Below are 15,881 nucleotides of genomic sequence, written 5' to 3'. Positions count from 1 at the left end.
GCAGGTAGTGCATTCAGCTGGAAGCAATTACACCTCACTGAACCCCAATGACACCCCTGAAACTGCTCAGAACAGAGCTACGGGATTCTAAAGGCCAACACGCGGTTTGCCCTTTTTCCAGGCTGCCGACCTCATTGCACTGTTGTCACTGAGAGAGCTGGAGCGGGAGCCCAAGGTGGGTGTGTCACCAGCTTCCCCTCCCGCACCAGGGCCAGGATCTCAGGAAAGAGTCTGGGATGGGGGCAGGATTGGGCCACGTAAGCATGTTCCATCTGGCCAGAGTTTCCTACTGTGGACTCCAAAAACCACTGCACCTATTCCACTGGTGCTGTGAGGGTTGGGGGGGTTGGTTCAAGTAAGGCACTTAGCTCATCGCCCCGCCCAGGTGCCCATGGCCAGGAGGCTGGCGTTATGACTCACTACTGAACGGGCCCCTGCCCCTGCTAAGGCAGCCAGATGTGCACACGGAGACAACAGCAAGCAGTGACTATGTGCCAGGCTCCTCCACCTGCGTCAACATAATCCTCAGATACCCCGCACTTCAGCCCATTTTCCTATGTGAGCAAACTGAGGCACAGAAAGGTGAATCCAGTTGCTCAAGCTCATATCACTCAGTCAGTGGCAGAAGCAGGATTTGAAGCCAGTCCTGGACTCCAAAATCCATGCTCAGTGTCCTTTCTCCAAAGGCTCTTAGAACATGGCATCGGATGAACAAACAGTAATAGAAAACAACAGCATTACTAGGTGCTGGGCTCTATTCTAAGTACTCCACATGAATGAATTCATCTAATCCCCACAACAACCTTGTAGAGTAGGAATAATTATTCTCATTTACCAACTAGGAAAACAGAGAGATTAAGAGACTTGTCTCAGGCCACACAGCTTACAAGCGGTGGAGCTGGGATTCTTGCTCCAACATTTATGTTCTTACCTGCCATGCACGCCCAGGAAGCAGAGGATGTAATCTCACCTTAAAGGAGCTCAAGGAAGTTAAGTAAACTTCCCAAGGTCAAGGTCGTGCAGCAAGTTGCTGCAGAGCTAGAATGAAACTTCAGACACCCTGGCTCCTAAGACGATCTTGTTCCCATTCTTCCAAGCTGGGAACTAAGGAACTCCATTCTCTGTACCTGCCTGCACCTTTTCTGCTTTAACCTCATTCAGACTTCCAAGCAGTCCGGAGGAAGTGTGAGACTGACCATCAGTACCCCCGACCCTCCCACCGTCCACATTGACGGCCACACAGCCACCGTCACCCAGCCGGGCTCGCTGGTCCTGCTGGGGACCAGCAACACCTCCTCTGTCTCACTTTCCTGGGTGAGTAAGCCTTGAAATTATTTGTTCCTCAGGGGGCCTGGGTCCACTTGGGGGCCCCTCCGGGACCGGGTGACTGAGGCAGCTGCAAAACTCACCATTGTGTCGGCTGCTAATATTCCATCGGTCCACACCCAAATAGATGCACCTGTTGTCAAAACATTACAATTAACACTTGCTCCCCTGTGTGGCTTCCAGTGCTCCCCAAAGACCTCCTCAACAACTAAAGGGTTTTGCCTCCAATACCTTCTGCTCAGTGCCTTGTAGGTAGTTGTTAAGTCTTCTGCCTTCCCTGGACATGGCTGCCTCGAAAGCCCTTGTCTGCAAAACCAGGAGAAAGATCAGAAAAACAGTTCATAAGAGGCTAAACATATCTGTGTTGTCTACTCTATTTCTGGGGAAACACAGCTTCCCCCAAAGTTTCAACTTCTCTCCTCTGAGCCCCCTTGGGATTTCTATTTCCCATTCCACAGACCTTAAAATTGGGAAGGTACCTCAGATATATGGGGGGTGGGGGACACCCCCTCCCCCAATAGGCAAGCCCAGAAGCATCCAGTACACACACAGGATCCTAGAATCTTAGTTGGCATGACTCTGTGGTCAAGAAATTTGTCATCTCTGACTGGTAGTGAGAAGAACTATTTCTGGTCTACAAGGTGACTGTGTGACTTATGAAGGCCAATAGACAACCCCCTCAAAACCAAGGAGTCCTCTGGCTTCCAGCAACAGTGATTCAATGGCCAAGTGACTCATTGCAAAAGGCTTTCCTTCCCTGGGCTGAGCCTCCCTGCGTTGTGCCCAGCCCCAGCCTCCCCTGGCCTCCAGGAAGACCTGACACCATGAGTGCCCTCTCCCACAGCACCACCCACACACATGGTCTGAACACACATGACCAGCATCTGGGGCAGCAGGGAAAGGACCGGTGAGAGGGACCAGCCCTGGACAAGCATTCACGGGAGTTGGGGTGAAAGGTATCCCTCTGGCTGGAACATAATTTCCTCTCCTCTTCTGACCTAATTTCAACTCCCATAGAATCTCCTTTCAAAGGCTGTGTTTTCCTCGAGAAATCAGGAATTAAAACTCCAGTTCACTCCAAGCAGGTAATGTTTTTTTGGTTTTGCATGTTCAGAAGAAATAAGAATGACTGACAGAGAAGTAGGCGGGGGTGGGGGGGGTGGTCAAGGGGTGCGTTTCCATGCCTGCTGTCAGCACACGGAGTAGTGGATAAGAGGGAGGGAGGAAAGGGGGGAGGGGGTGTTGTAACTGGAGCTCACTGACCACTGCACCCCCAAGCAGCTGCCGTGATCTGAAAGGGTGATCTCTTTTCTCTGGTAGCACCACAGTCACCCTGGGCCCTTATCCCGCCGGCCTTGCAAAGCAGGTGAGTCTGTCCTAAGCTTTGGCCTCTCCATGGTCCTGAAGGACCCATCAGCAGGCCCAGAAAAAGGCCCTGAGTCACTGATGTAGGAAGTTGAAAGCCTCACTCACTTTCTATCACTGATCTCATCTTGCCCTGGAGTCCCCACACCCCCTGGGGTCAGGGGAGCCCCCAGAACTTAAACTTGTCCACTTCATTCTTTCAAACACTTAACAAACACCTACTGAGCACCTATGATGTGCCCAGACTTGACTTAGGTACTTGGGATATGTCAGTGAACAAAGCAAAGGACCCTGCCCTCATGGAACGTACACTCTAGCAGGGTGAGGTCAGATAAAAAGCAATGAGCACAGTAAAACTGTAGGGTATGTACGCAAGTGATCATACTGCGGAAAAGACAAAGTAGGAAGAGGGGCTGTGCATCAGGAGTGCAGGTGAAGGTAAAACTAAAAAGGAAGGTTGGGGAAGGCCTCACTGAGAAGCTAAGTGTTTGAGAAAAGACTGGAGGAGGTGAGGGAGAGCGCTGTGGGGACATGGGAAAGAGGGGCCCCAAGGCCCCAAGGCAGAGAGGGGTGTGCCCATGGTTCAGGGAACAACGAGGGGGCCAGGGTAGCTGGATCAGAGGGATCGAGGGGAGGTTGTAGAGTGAGTAGAGCCTACTAGTGGGAAGCTGGCTCTTCCAGAGTGAGATAAAAGCTGATGGAACACAGAGGGAGCAGTCTGGAGGGGCCTGGAGTGAAGGCAGGTAGGCCATTGAGCAGGCTGGTAGAACAATGCAGAGGCTTGATGAGGCAGGTGGCAGTCAGCGGACTGGCCGGGTGCAGGACATATTTCTGATAGGACTTCCTGCTGGAGTAGATGTGGGAAAGGAATGAGAGAGGTATCCAGGATGATGCCCAGATTTTTAAGGGCACCTCCTCCTCTATAGGTTGAAAACAGCCTCCTTCGGGAGAACATTCCGTTTGCACCCCCAGCATGGCTGTGTGTCTCCTCTCTGGGTTTCTACTCCCCTGGGATTCCCAGCATAGCGTCCTGAGCCACCTGTGCCACCTGGGTCCCCATGTAGCAGTGAGGGGTTTCTGCTATAGTGTGACGTGTCTGGGCCCTCCCTAGCCTTGGGGCACTGGTTCCACCATCCTTCGCTTCCACAAGACTGTGAACCTCATGGGCCAGCCCTTAATGGGGGAAGGCTGCAAGATGGAAAAACAACAAAATGAAAGGGCTGAACATGTGTCGGGAAACACTTCAGAATGATTAGCCCTGCTATATTAGGCCTTGCTCTGGCCTTACTTGCATAGAATCCCAGCCTTGAAGGGTCCTGAAGATCAACTTCCCAGGTCAGGGATCCCTTCTGTGACATCATCAGAGGGCAGTTATCCAGACCAGGGCTGCTGTGTATGGTTGCACAGGTTGTGCAGTGTACAAGCCACCCACATCATAGATTATGAATATGTTTATAACAGTGTCCCAATACATGGGGAAAGAGTCTTAAAGAAAGGGAGTCCTTTTCCAATCTCTCCAAATGGGTTGGAGCAGCTCTGATCAACCTCTTGAACTGCATGAGCATCCCTAGTAACAGGAGGTTTGCTATCTCAGTGAGACAATTCCTGCCCCATCACCAGACAGGTCTCAGCATTGGAGAGCTCCTCTTTGGACGGACCCAAAGTTGGTACCTGTGAAGCTCTGGCCGTGGGTTTCCTCTGGCTCAACCTATTTCCTCTTCCCCTAGGCTACCCTGCAGAGATATGAAGACAGTCCCAGTGACCTAGGGTGAGGGTAACTCTTTTTCAGGCCCCTCAACTTTCCCTAGGCCCTTCACTGTCTGGTCACCTGGCCCCAGTGCCCTTTAAAAATGGAGTCCCCTGGACTACTCCTGATCTCTTGTGGGCACCTGTACACTGGAGGTGCCCCATTCCCATGGTCAGAATCTGCCAGCCCAGCCGAAGTGACCTTCCTGTTTCTTTTTCATCTGTTGTAGGAAAAACGTATGGAGGCCTTTCTCTTAGAGCTTCTGAATAGGGTATTTCTGCCCCATCACAACGGTGAGCCCCACTGGGTTTCTTCTCATGCCCATACACCATGCGGCCTGGAGCTGCATCACCTGTGTCTAGAACTCTGCACAGACAGCTGGCTTCTGCCTTGTCCCCTGAGGTTGGCTAAGAACTGTGCTTGGGCAAGGCAGATGGAGGCAGGGTAGAGACTGAAATTTGGAATGTGGCCAATGGGGGTGTTGGAAAGGGCCCGGGTGTGCTTCCCCCCCCATTCTCTGCCAGCTAGTGTACCTTGCGTGGACCCTGCTAGTACATGCAAGGTAACCAGTTCGGACCTTATGCACTTCTGAGAAATCACCCGGCTCAGCCTCCTTTTTTGCATTTGGGTTCAGTAGAGTAAAATGACTTTCCCAAGGTCACACAGCAAGTCTCTGGCAGAGTTGAGCCCAGAACTCTGGCATTTCATCTCCTTTCCAGGGGCTTCTCTCTATGCTCCAACTTGAGGAGTTATGTCAGGACTCCAGAGTGAGGCTAGAGGGTGAGGCTAGAGGAGCTCAAATGCTGGCTGGGCTGAAGGGTTTTGCATCATTCTGTGACCTGTGATAGCCAGGGAAAGTTCTGGGCATAAAGTGAGTAAATCTGTGCTCAAGAAGGGAGACCTATTAGAGGTGAGGAACAGCGGTGATGAAAGGCCCGGCAAGGCAGGCAGAAAAAGGGTCCAGGTGGGCAAGGATGCAACCTCACCTAGCCAGTGCCTACCACCGGCAGTTTATTCAATAAGTGTATCTTCGTCCTGGACCAAAGAGACCTATGGCGAGCATCAAGATGACCCAGGAGCTAAGTCTGGTTCAAGAAGCCTATATAGTCTTGCAGAGTCTGAACATCCAGGCCTGTTGCACAATGCCAGGGGTGCCATTCACACTGGGGCCCTGTCCAAACCTCCCCCACAAGGCAAAAAGGAGCAGGGCCAAACCCACTCAGGAAATACAGGAAAACTGGCTGCAAGAAGCAGCCTGAGGATAAGAGAATTGGCAGAGGAAAGATTCACAAAAGCCTGTGCCGCAGTCAGGATCATCTGGTCCCAACACAGACAGGATCGAAATGAGGAGGCGTCCAGAGGCTGGGAGCTGGGAGGCTGATGAGAAGGCATCTGCAGATCAGGGAACAGAAAGGACACCAGAGGCACCTGTCCCTCTTCCTCCATCCTGCTCCCCACCTAACTGGGCTGGAATACACATTGGGCCAGCAAGGGCCCCAGAGTGATGATGGGGGGCTGAGATGAGATAAGGGCTGGTCAGTGCAAAGGAGGGGGAAGGAGGGGCCCACGCCAGGCTCTCAAGTCAGAAACTCAGAAACTCAACAGGCCAAATGGTTAGTTCTTTGAAACTCAATTTGCAAAATTCTCCAACTTTACCATTTACCAACTTACCAAAAACTCACTCTAAGGACTACCTTTCATATATTTAATAAATGAGTATATTCATGAATATTTTCTTTGATATATTTAATGGATATTTTCTTATCATACAACCAAATCCCTAGTGTTTTAAGGTTGATTTTTCAGTTTATACTGACTTGTTTCTAACCTTTTTCTGAGACATTTTCTGTTTCTGCCAACATTTTAGCATTTTTAGGAGGACAAACATTGTTTCAGCAATGTTCCTCAATTAAACAAGAATGAAATTCACTAAGACGTTCCTAAGATGCCTTCAACAAACCGCACATTCCTTAAAATGCTGCTAAGAAGTCTATCTTCATAAGAATGTGTTCATAGTTCCTGAATATATTCTAGAAGAAATTCTCTCAAGATAGATTTTTAATGAATGGGTAGAAAAGCTGTTTAGGGACCCGGTTTTCTAGAGTGGGGTTCCCTGAGAGAGGATGATGTCCCCTGAAGACGGAGAGGAGAAAGGGGATACGCCAAGTCCTTTCCCTGTTCTGAACAGTGGAGCAGCCAGGGGTCAGCTGGCCCGGGCCCTCCCCGCCCTTGCCATGCACCCACAGACACCTCTGCTTGCCAGGGCACTGAGCTCCCCTACCCACACCTCTCACAGAGCTGCTCAGAGAACAAGACCTCCCGCTGCCCAACGTCAAGGGCATCTCCTTCGACCAGGCCCAAGTGGAGCCCTCCAAGGTAAATGCTGAGAAAAAGAGCTTCCTGAGACAGCTGGGGGAGGTCAGAGCTAGAAGGGTCTTGGAGCCCTACAGGTGCTTTGTCCCCATCCTGCAGGGGCAGAAGCTGAGGCTCAGGCAGAGGAGGCACTCAATGAGGCAAGCCTTCTACCTCCCTTATCTCACCCTCTCATAGCCATCCTGGATGTGATGCCCCATATACAGATAAGGAAACTGAGGCCCCAAGGGGTTCCATGAATCCCTCAGGGAGCCAAGCCCTAGGCATCCCGAGAGCTTCAATGCCTCACATAGGTGGTCTTCACAATTAGTTCCATGAAGTCGATGCTATGATTTCTCCCATTTTACAAGAGAGGGAACTAAAGCTCAGAAAGGCAAAGAAACTTGCCTAGGGCGGGAGAGCCAGGGTTCCAACCAGGGTTTATCTGATTTCAAAGCCTTAGCCAGGACCACCTACCACCCTAGAGCTCAGGTGGCCTAACCCCCAGAAAAGGGCTGTTGCCTCTGGCACCTGCTCTCTGTGAACTGCCAGAGGGTGGGAACCTGGGCCAGCACGAGGCTGGCTAAATGCCAGGGAGATGGGAGATGGGGCCACAGACCAGAGGGCTGAGAAAACCAGCAGAGGAGTCACAGACGTGCTGCCGAGGGGGTTGCCAGCTCTGAGTCTGCCCCAAGGGTCACCCTGCCTCCTTGGCACTCGCCCCTTCCCTCTGGAAGGTGAACCTGAGAAGAGGCAGATGGGGTTGGTGGAAAGGGGCAGAGCTTAGAGATGCCCTTCATTTCTTTGTTTCTTTCTTTGTTTCCCACCTGCTCTAACCCCTTGTCCAGTCTGTCCCTGACTCTGCCTTCTTGCCAACAGGGAAAGTTGTGTCCTTAGGATACATAGAACCCCTCCCAAGATAGCTTGAGCCACCTCAGGGAGAGCCGGGCAGTGAGGACAGGTAGGATACCCCTCCCTGCTTCTACCCACAGGGTTATGTGCTGCTGACTGTTCCAGACGAATAGCCGGTTCTTACCGAGGGCCAGTCCCTCTCCTCAGCCACAAGTGCTCTGGACCCTTAAGAGTATAAGAATGGCTGCTGTCACAATGGAAAATCTCAGCTGCAATAAAGATGATTCTTGCTTGAGAAAGAGTCTGGTTCTGAGTTTGCTACGGGGTTCTAGGAGATGGCAAGTCCCCCCCCCCCCCGAAATGCTTAATGGAAAGGTTTTTCTCCCTGATAGTTCCTGTGTTCCCTTGGCCCCTCAGAGAGAGATTCTGAATTCTGTATTCAGCATCTCAGGGAAGAGAGGCTCCTCAGAAAACAGAGAGGGCCTTAGCTTCAAGAGCCCACACCCTGAGACGATGGGACATAGAAAGAACACAGGGAATTTTCACATACAAGGGTTCCCTGCTTGAGAGGGAAGAAGAGGAAGGAAGCAGAAGTTTTGATGTCCCTAAGAAAGAGGGGACTCCAGGAGCCCAGAGATACTTGGGAGGCCCTGAGTGTGGAGGCAAGGGGTTAAGGGAAGAAGCCAGACCCCTAAGGGTAGAGCCAGATCCAGGAGGCTGATTATGATACCACAGAGCTCCCCTGGCCCTGAAAGGTGTGACAGGCAGGGGAGTGGCTGACATGTGCCCAAGAGCAGTGCCATCGAGGGAGAGGGTGAGGAGAACCCTCCCCATCAACATCCAGTCCCATGTGGCCCAGGCAGGGCAGGGTGGTGAGCAGAGAAAGCCTGGGTACCAGAGGGCTTTGCAGTCAGAAATGTGAATAGTTCCATGGTTGCCAAGAGTCACAAAGCGGGAAGAGGCCTCTTCTCACACCTGGGCACCTGCCAAAGCCCATGGCGAGTTAAGCCTGCCCCCAGACAAAGGCAGATGAGGAGAAACTTTGGATTCTGATAAAATCCCCATCATGGGCAGGTCTCTGTCTTGGGAGGGAACAAGTGACCAGCAGCCCAGTAACCTCAGCTGGCCTCTGGCAACTGGATGGCCAGTGGGGAGGCCCTCCTGGAGGCCAGTTCTCTGCCTACATCCCAAACCATTGAGCAGGCCTCGTGGGTCAGGTGCAGGATCCCTGTCCTGTGGTGGGAGGATGGAGCCCAGACCAAACCTTGCTGTGAGTTCCTTACCTAACTCCCCACCTGTTTTACAAATATGAACCACAAGCCCAGCCTTGACAGAAATAAGTCTCCCAAAAACATCCCTCAGACAAGTCCTTGGGCAAGATGGCAGGACTGCCCTGCACTGTGGCCTTGCAAAGTCTCCCAGCCCTTGGTGTATATAGGATAACTTAAGATAAGGTAGAGGCTGGGAGACACTTTCCCAGAGGACAGTTGAATCCTAAGGCCAGAATTTCCCACCTGTGTGTGAGCACACTGCCTGGTGCATGGCACATACATAGTAGGTACAAAATGATGGAATGGAGACATCCTCAGGACCTTGAAGAAAGCTAGGCAGAAGGAGCAATCCAGGCAGGAGAGGCATGAGAGAGCCTGTCCTACCATGGAAGCCCCTCATTCCTCTCCCATGACTTTAACAGGTGCATCTCATTTTACAGTCTTGCAGGCACGGACAACTATTATCCCATTAGATTCTTACAATCACATTGAATGGCACTGGATGGGGGGTGCAATTACCTGCCTTTGCCCAGGCAGGGTTGCCCACACCATTTCTGATGCTGGAAGTCAGTGCACTGGCTCCAAAGACCACCATCCTTCTCCCTCCACCCCAGATGGTCTCTCCTTGCCCACACGTCCATCCCAAGCCTCTTAGCTCAGCTGGGGAGCAAACAGCCCAAAACACCTCTCCCCAAGGGGCGTCTGGCTGGTTAGGTCAGTTAAGCATCCGACTTTGATTTTGGCTCAGGTCATGATCGCATGGTTGGTGAGACTGAGTGCCATGCCGTGGGGCTCTGGGCTGACAGTGGAGCCTGCTTGAGATTCTCTCTCTCTCCCGCTTTCTCTGCCTCTTCTGAGTGCACTCTCTCTCTCTCTCTCTGTCTCAAAATAAATAAATAAACTTAAAAAAAAAAAACCTACCTCTCTCATTCACCTGCTCTGATGGACTAAAGTCTTCCCCAGTAGCATCACTCCTGAAGATCTTTTTTAAGAAAATAAGTTTCCTTATTTTATTCCTCAAATAAAAGTTTAGCTGACACATAAGACAGATGACAAGAGAGGTGCTCTGATTAGAATGAGGCTGGGGGCTAAAGTTCTGGCCCTCTAGTTCTACCTTCTAACAGCAGGCACCTCTAAGGAAACTATGCTCCGTGGAGTTAAGGCACTGAGTTACCCAGGAGGGAGGCCCCAGTGCATGAGCCATCAAAAAATAAGGAGCAGAAAACAAACAAACAAACAAAAAAAACAAAAAACAAAAACCAAGGAGCAGAGCGCTAGGAGTACTGAACACAGGATGGATGGGTTTTGACAGCTAGGATAGTAACCGAAAGAATGGGGGAGGAGCATCAAGCTGGCTGAAGTGGTTGAGCTTGCTTCTCCGCTGCTCCCCTCTAGATCTCCGGGTTGTGAGTTCGAGCTCCATGTTGGGTGTAGAGATTACTTAACAAAGTGAATGCAGGGAAATTCATCAGAAGAAATAAAGGAGCCCAGAAGGAAGGACACAAAAGGCTCTCACACTTCCCCACCTGCAAAGAGGCAGCACTATCCCCCAGGTGAGGGCTCTGCCTGCTCCACACATAATCCAACACCCAGTCCAGTCCCGTTGTCCTAGTTTGTAAATCACTCTCAAATCCACCTGCAATACCACACTGGATAAGGCATCCACCATCTCTCACCTGGATAATTCCAACTGCCTTCTCCCTGGTCTCTCTGTTTCCACTCTGTGCCTCCAGGCTAGACCCCACGTAGCAGCCAGAAGAGACTTCAGAAGATAACCCGAATCATGTCACTCCCTGGTTAAAACCTTCTAACAGCCTCCCATCCATCGTCTTCACCACAGCCCCCAGCCTCTGCCTCCAGTGGTCTCCAGTGGTCTTCCCACCGCCCCCACCCCTCCCTAGTCAGTCACACTGGCCTTGACTTGCTCCCCACCAGACTGCTCCCTACCACAGGCTTGCGCAAGCCATTCTCTCTCCATCTTCACCCCACCCTGCATGGGATGGTTTCTTCTCATCCTTTAGGTCAACTTAGAAATCATCTCATCTGAGAGGCCCTCCACCACTCCCATCTCAAATCTTCATTTCTTTCAAAACACTTAACACAACTTGTCATTATTTTATTGAATGGTCTGTTTGCTTGTTCTGTGTCTGTCTCTCCGACTACAAATTACAAGGCGAGAGACCATGGCTTGTTGATGCATTCCTGAGCTTGGTACATAGTAGGTGCTTAACAAATATTTGAGGAATACATGGAAGGATGGATGGATGGATGGATGGATGGATGGATGGATGGAAAGGAGGGAGGGAGGGAGGGAGGGAGAGAGGGAGGGAGGGAGGGAGGGAGGGAGGGAAGGAAGGAAAGGAAGGAAAGGAGGGAGGGAGGGAGGGAAGGAAGGAGGAGAGAGGAGAGAAGGAAAGGAAGGATGTGTGGTAGATGAATGAACCCATCAGACCCTGCTCACATCTGAGGACACACCACCGCTGGGAACCAGACAGAAGGTAGGGCCAAGGACTTCGGATTTCCATTTGCATGAAGATATATTCCATGGAGAAATAACCCTTATGTGTTAGAGCAAAGAGCTCTTCTAGGTGATGCCTTAAGCAAACAAAACCTAGTTTGAGATGGTAGATGGAGTCAAACTGCTCTTCATTCTAGTGTACATTTATAATTCAGATATTTCACTAAATGACACTCACCATCCCCCCACAAGAAACCCAAATGTTTGAGTTTGGCAAGAGCAAGCCAGATCTCTCATGGATCAGGAAACTTGAAAATATTCATATTCTTTGAAATGCATATGATAAATTCCTACTTCTGTTGATTTTCTAAAGAAATCCTCAGAGATTCAGAGAAAGATTTAAGGGCAAGACTTGTTGCCACAGCATTGGTTTTGTGATGAAATTTTGGGAACAGGCTACATGTCCAACAACAGACGATTTATTTTTTATGATGAATTCTTAGTAAGAAATGTTGCATAGCCATTAAAGTCACACTTTTATTTTTTTTATGTTTATTTATTTTTTAGAGAGATTGAGAACATGACTGGGGGAGGTGCAGAGAGAGAGGGAGACAGAGGATCCAAAGAAGGCTCTGTGTTGACAACAGAGAGCCCAATGTGGGGCTCGAACTCACAAACCGTGAGATCATGACCTGAGCTGAAGTTGGATGCCAGAAGGCCCTAAAGTCATGCTTTTAAAGAGCATTTGGTATGAAAAGAATATGCTCACAAGAACATTTAGATCCCAGATGTGAATATATATAAAGTAATTCAAAATGTTTATTGTGATTTTCAGATGGCTTGAGTTGGTAGGATTGCAAATGATTTTCATTTTCTTCTTAATATCTTTTCCAAACGTTTTATGATGAACATGGTTGACTTTTATCATTAGGGGAAAAAATGTTCACATTCATCCAATAAATAGGGTATCAAGCATCTACTCTGCCATGTGAGCAAAACAAAGCAAGAATGGTTTATGCCTCATGAAACTTGTGAGAGAGATGACATTCAACAATTCAGCCAACAAAGAGACACATAACTGCAAATTCCAGTTATGGCTAAGAGGAAACCTACAGGGGGGTACTAGGAGAGAGCATAATGCCGGGGCAGTCTGATTTCAATGAGGTGTCAGGGAAGACTTCTTGGAGAAGATATATGAGCTGAGACCTGCAGGATGAGTAAGTTAAGCAAAATGTGGAGGAAAGGGATCTAGGCCATGGGACCAGAATGTACAAAGGTCCTGAGATGGGAACAAGCTAGGTACACCCAAGAAACTGAAAGAAAGCCAGTGTAGCTAAAGGGATTAGCAAGAAGTGTTAGAGAGGCAGACAGGAGTCAAACCAGACAGAGGCGGACAGGAGCCAAACCAGGGCCAAAAATAAAGGTGTTACAGTGTGCAACAGTGAATTGTTGATGAAGTATTAAGCAAGAGAGCTATGTGATCTGAATTACGTCATATATTTTTAAGAAAAAAAGAGATTGAACCAGAGCTTCAAAGCTACAGATCCATAGAGCCTCGGGAACAAATCCAGCTAAATCCAGCGACTGTTTTAGCATGAGAAGTCAGAGGATTCATCCTGAGCCCATCCAAACTGACCACCTGAGGGAGGCCATATCTGCCCAACGCCAGTCTGAAAAGGAGTAGAGATAGGAGAAAGGAAGGCTGAAGACGGAAGGAACTCTGGCCTCATGTATGGCTGTCACTTTAAACACTCAGAGCCACTTTCTAATCTGATTCCTATAACCATTACATAACCGAAGGCAAGGACATGTTAGCCTATTTGACAAACAGAGAAACTGAGAAGTGGGCCCATTCATTTGTTCATTCATTAATTTGTCCAACATTTACTACCCACTGAGTGGAGACAAAAATGTACAAGGTAAGTAAGACATGTCCCAGCCCTCAAGAATCTCGTGGGCTAAGGGAACAAGAAGATAAATGACATGTCCTAAGTCAAGGCTTTGGCTTCAGGCACATCCTGGGCTTGAAGCCCAACCTGTCACTTCTGTGGAAAAGTCACTTAACTTCTGAGCCACAGCTTCTTCATCTCTAAATGGAGACATGGGTGATGGTGGTGATGCTGCTGTTGATGGCGGTAACAGGTCGTCGTAAGGGCAGAAAGTATTTTCTGAGTGCGCGCTAGTTAGGGGTTTGGTGGTTGTGGTCACAGCCTATGACTCAAGGTTCAGTGTGATTTCCATGACATGACCCTTCTCTCTTTCTCAAGCCAACCTAATGCCCCCCAGTGTAAAACCCAAGCTGGCTCAATCCATGGGCAAATGTCACCATAGTGACACCTGCAGCTATATGTGGAGTCAAATTATTGCACTTCCAGAATAGGATGCCTACTAGCAGCAATGTATAGCCAGTGATGGCAAAGTCGTGACAGGTGCTCAGAGGGAGAGCAGCAAAAACAAGGTGCCTTGCAGCTACTTGCCCCCCTGGGGATAGTGAAAAGCTCCTCTCAGCATAGATACACTCAACTCTGGCCTACAAAGTGGAGACCACAGGCCTGACACTGGACAGTGCCACCTGTGGAGCAACTGGGTAAAACAAAGAACAGAGTCGACACACAGACATTAGCAAATGTGTCCTGGAGGTAAATACTTAGTCTTTTGAAACCTCTTATGCATTTGTGACAAGGTATATTCACAAATACAGTTGCAGTAGAATGTATCAAGAAAACTCTATCCTTCCACCAAAAAATGAAAACTCAGAGTAACATTAAAACATCTCTATATCTGCCCTTATTTTGGTAAAAGCACTATAAAGGATCTTTTTTTTTTTTGTAAAGAAACAATAAAAAAAATACATATTTTCTTGTTGCAAACAAGGTATGAATAGTTGCCAAAATCTAGGGGAAATCTAGGGAAATTATATAAAATCTGAGAGAGAGGTGGGTGAAAAAAACTGAAAATGGCTGATGCAATAGTAAAAAAGTCATGATGATGGTGATGATAGTAAATTATGGAATAATCACATATGCTAAGTTTGATGCTAATCTTGTAACATATTTCATCTCGCTTAACCCTCATGACAATCCTATATAGGTATAATACTATCCCTACTTTATGGATGAGGAAACTAAGACACAGAAAAGTTGGATAATGCCCAAGACCAAACACCAGTAGGTAGCTGAACCAAGACTCACACCCAAAGCCTGTACACAAAAACCTTGTCGCCTCCTAAAACAATGATTCTTTGCCTTTGATAACTCACAAAGCCCACTGAAAATCTCATAAGAGACATGTATCCTAAGAAATGAAAACTGACCCAAATTTTACAAGCAATTTAAGAGTATGCAGGGATACAAGTTCCCTGCAGGAGGTCCCTGTGAATTCCTGTTATTGGCCAAGATCTGAGATTGATTATACCAGAGCAGGAAACTGAGGCAAGACCACTGAGTTCCAGGGATCAGAAAAACATAGACAAGCATATAAATGTGTGCACAGGTGTGTGTATATCACTAAAGAAACACCTGTGAAAGGTCAAAATCCTGATGCCCGTCAGCAGGACATGCACAGCTCAGCCACATCTATGGAGACATCCTCACACAGAGGCCATTAAGAATTAGTACCTGCCTTATCATCTGCAATTGTGATCTCAGCCAAGCCTTGGCCAGCCTTGAAAGGGTCCTCTCTTTCAAGAGTCAGCAGGTCAAATCACTTAGGGCTTGGGAACAAGCAGGCCCTTTGCCCAGTGTGATAAGCCACCGTGAGTGAAAGAGCTTCCCATAGATTGTGGATTAGCAGAATCCAATGACTGCCCCACCTCCAAAGGTTGAAGGAGAGAAAGACAAAGAATGGGGAGGCCCCAAGGGCCATCAGGGGCTGCATCCGGGATGTGCCCTTTCCCAACCCCTGGAGTTGGAGTCATTCATTGGGTCCAGAGAACCACTAGAGGAAGTAAAATCAAGGGCCACATCCACCAACCGATGTCACAATTTTTGCCTAAAAGATGACTCCATTTCCCTCAGATGCCCAAGAAAAATAAGACCCAAGGCAGCTGGGTTTTGTCTTCTACTTATCATATATAAAACTCTATGTTCTGCCTTTTGAGAAAAGGTCAACTGTCATTTGTTCTTTGCATCTGACATTTCAGCAAAGCCCCAAATGGAACATTTGGCAAATGAAACTATAGCTGAGATTCACAGTATGGGAACTCCCATGGGGTTGAAGAGGGCCCTACAGCAAACATGCTGAGCTTGCTTCAGGGCAGGGATCCGGAATAATTCTGGACTAAGCTTCAGGTAGAGAGAGGCAGGAGATGATTCTGGCTAACCAACCCCTTAGTCAAAATTATCTCCCTCTCCCATACTCTTGCACTGTAAAGCTGTAGTAACACCACAGGCTGATCATATAGGATGTACAAAATCACAAAATTTCAAGTGGTAGGAACCTAACAGATGACTAGGCTTTCTCTGAAATAGAGGCCAGAGGCCCAGAGAACAGTCTCTAAAGTTTTAGGAGC

At 48.8% G+C, this 15,881-nt stretch overlaps 1 protein-coding gene across 4 annotated transcripts in view; it reads right to left on the bottom strand.

Moving 5' to 3' along the window:
* Positions 1 to 15,881, bottom strand: part of CDK5RAP1 (CDK5 regulatory subunit associated protein 1) — a 194,064-nt gene that overhangs the window by 111,338 nt on the left and 66,845 nt on the right. For all 4 annotated transcript variants that reach the window (XR_006595238.1, XR_006595240.1, XR_002741000.2 and 1 more), the window contains exons 15-16: positions 1,558 to 1,632; positions 1,410 to 1,459 (exon numbers count right to left, since the gene is read on the bottom strand). The gene's annotated coding sequence lies outside the window, so the exon portion shown is untranslated. The remainder of the gene's footprint in view (positions 1 to 1,409; positions 1,460 to 1,557; positions 1,633 to 15,881) is intronic.

This window comes from Felis catus, chromosome A3 (genome assembly GCF_018350175.1).
Source record: "Felis catus isolate Fca126 chromosome A3, F.catus_Fca126_mat1.0, whole genome shotgun sequence".
NCBI classification, from domain to species: Eukaryota; Metazoa; Chordata; class Mammalia; order Carnivora; family Felidae; genus Felis; species Felis catus.
The sequence above is the reverse complement of the archived record's forward strand: the minus strand, read 5'-3'. Positions and strand labels throughout refer to the sequence as shown.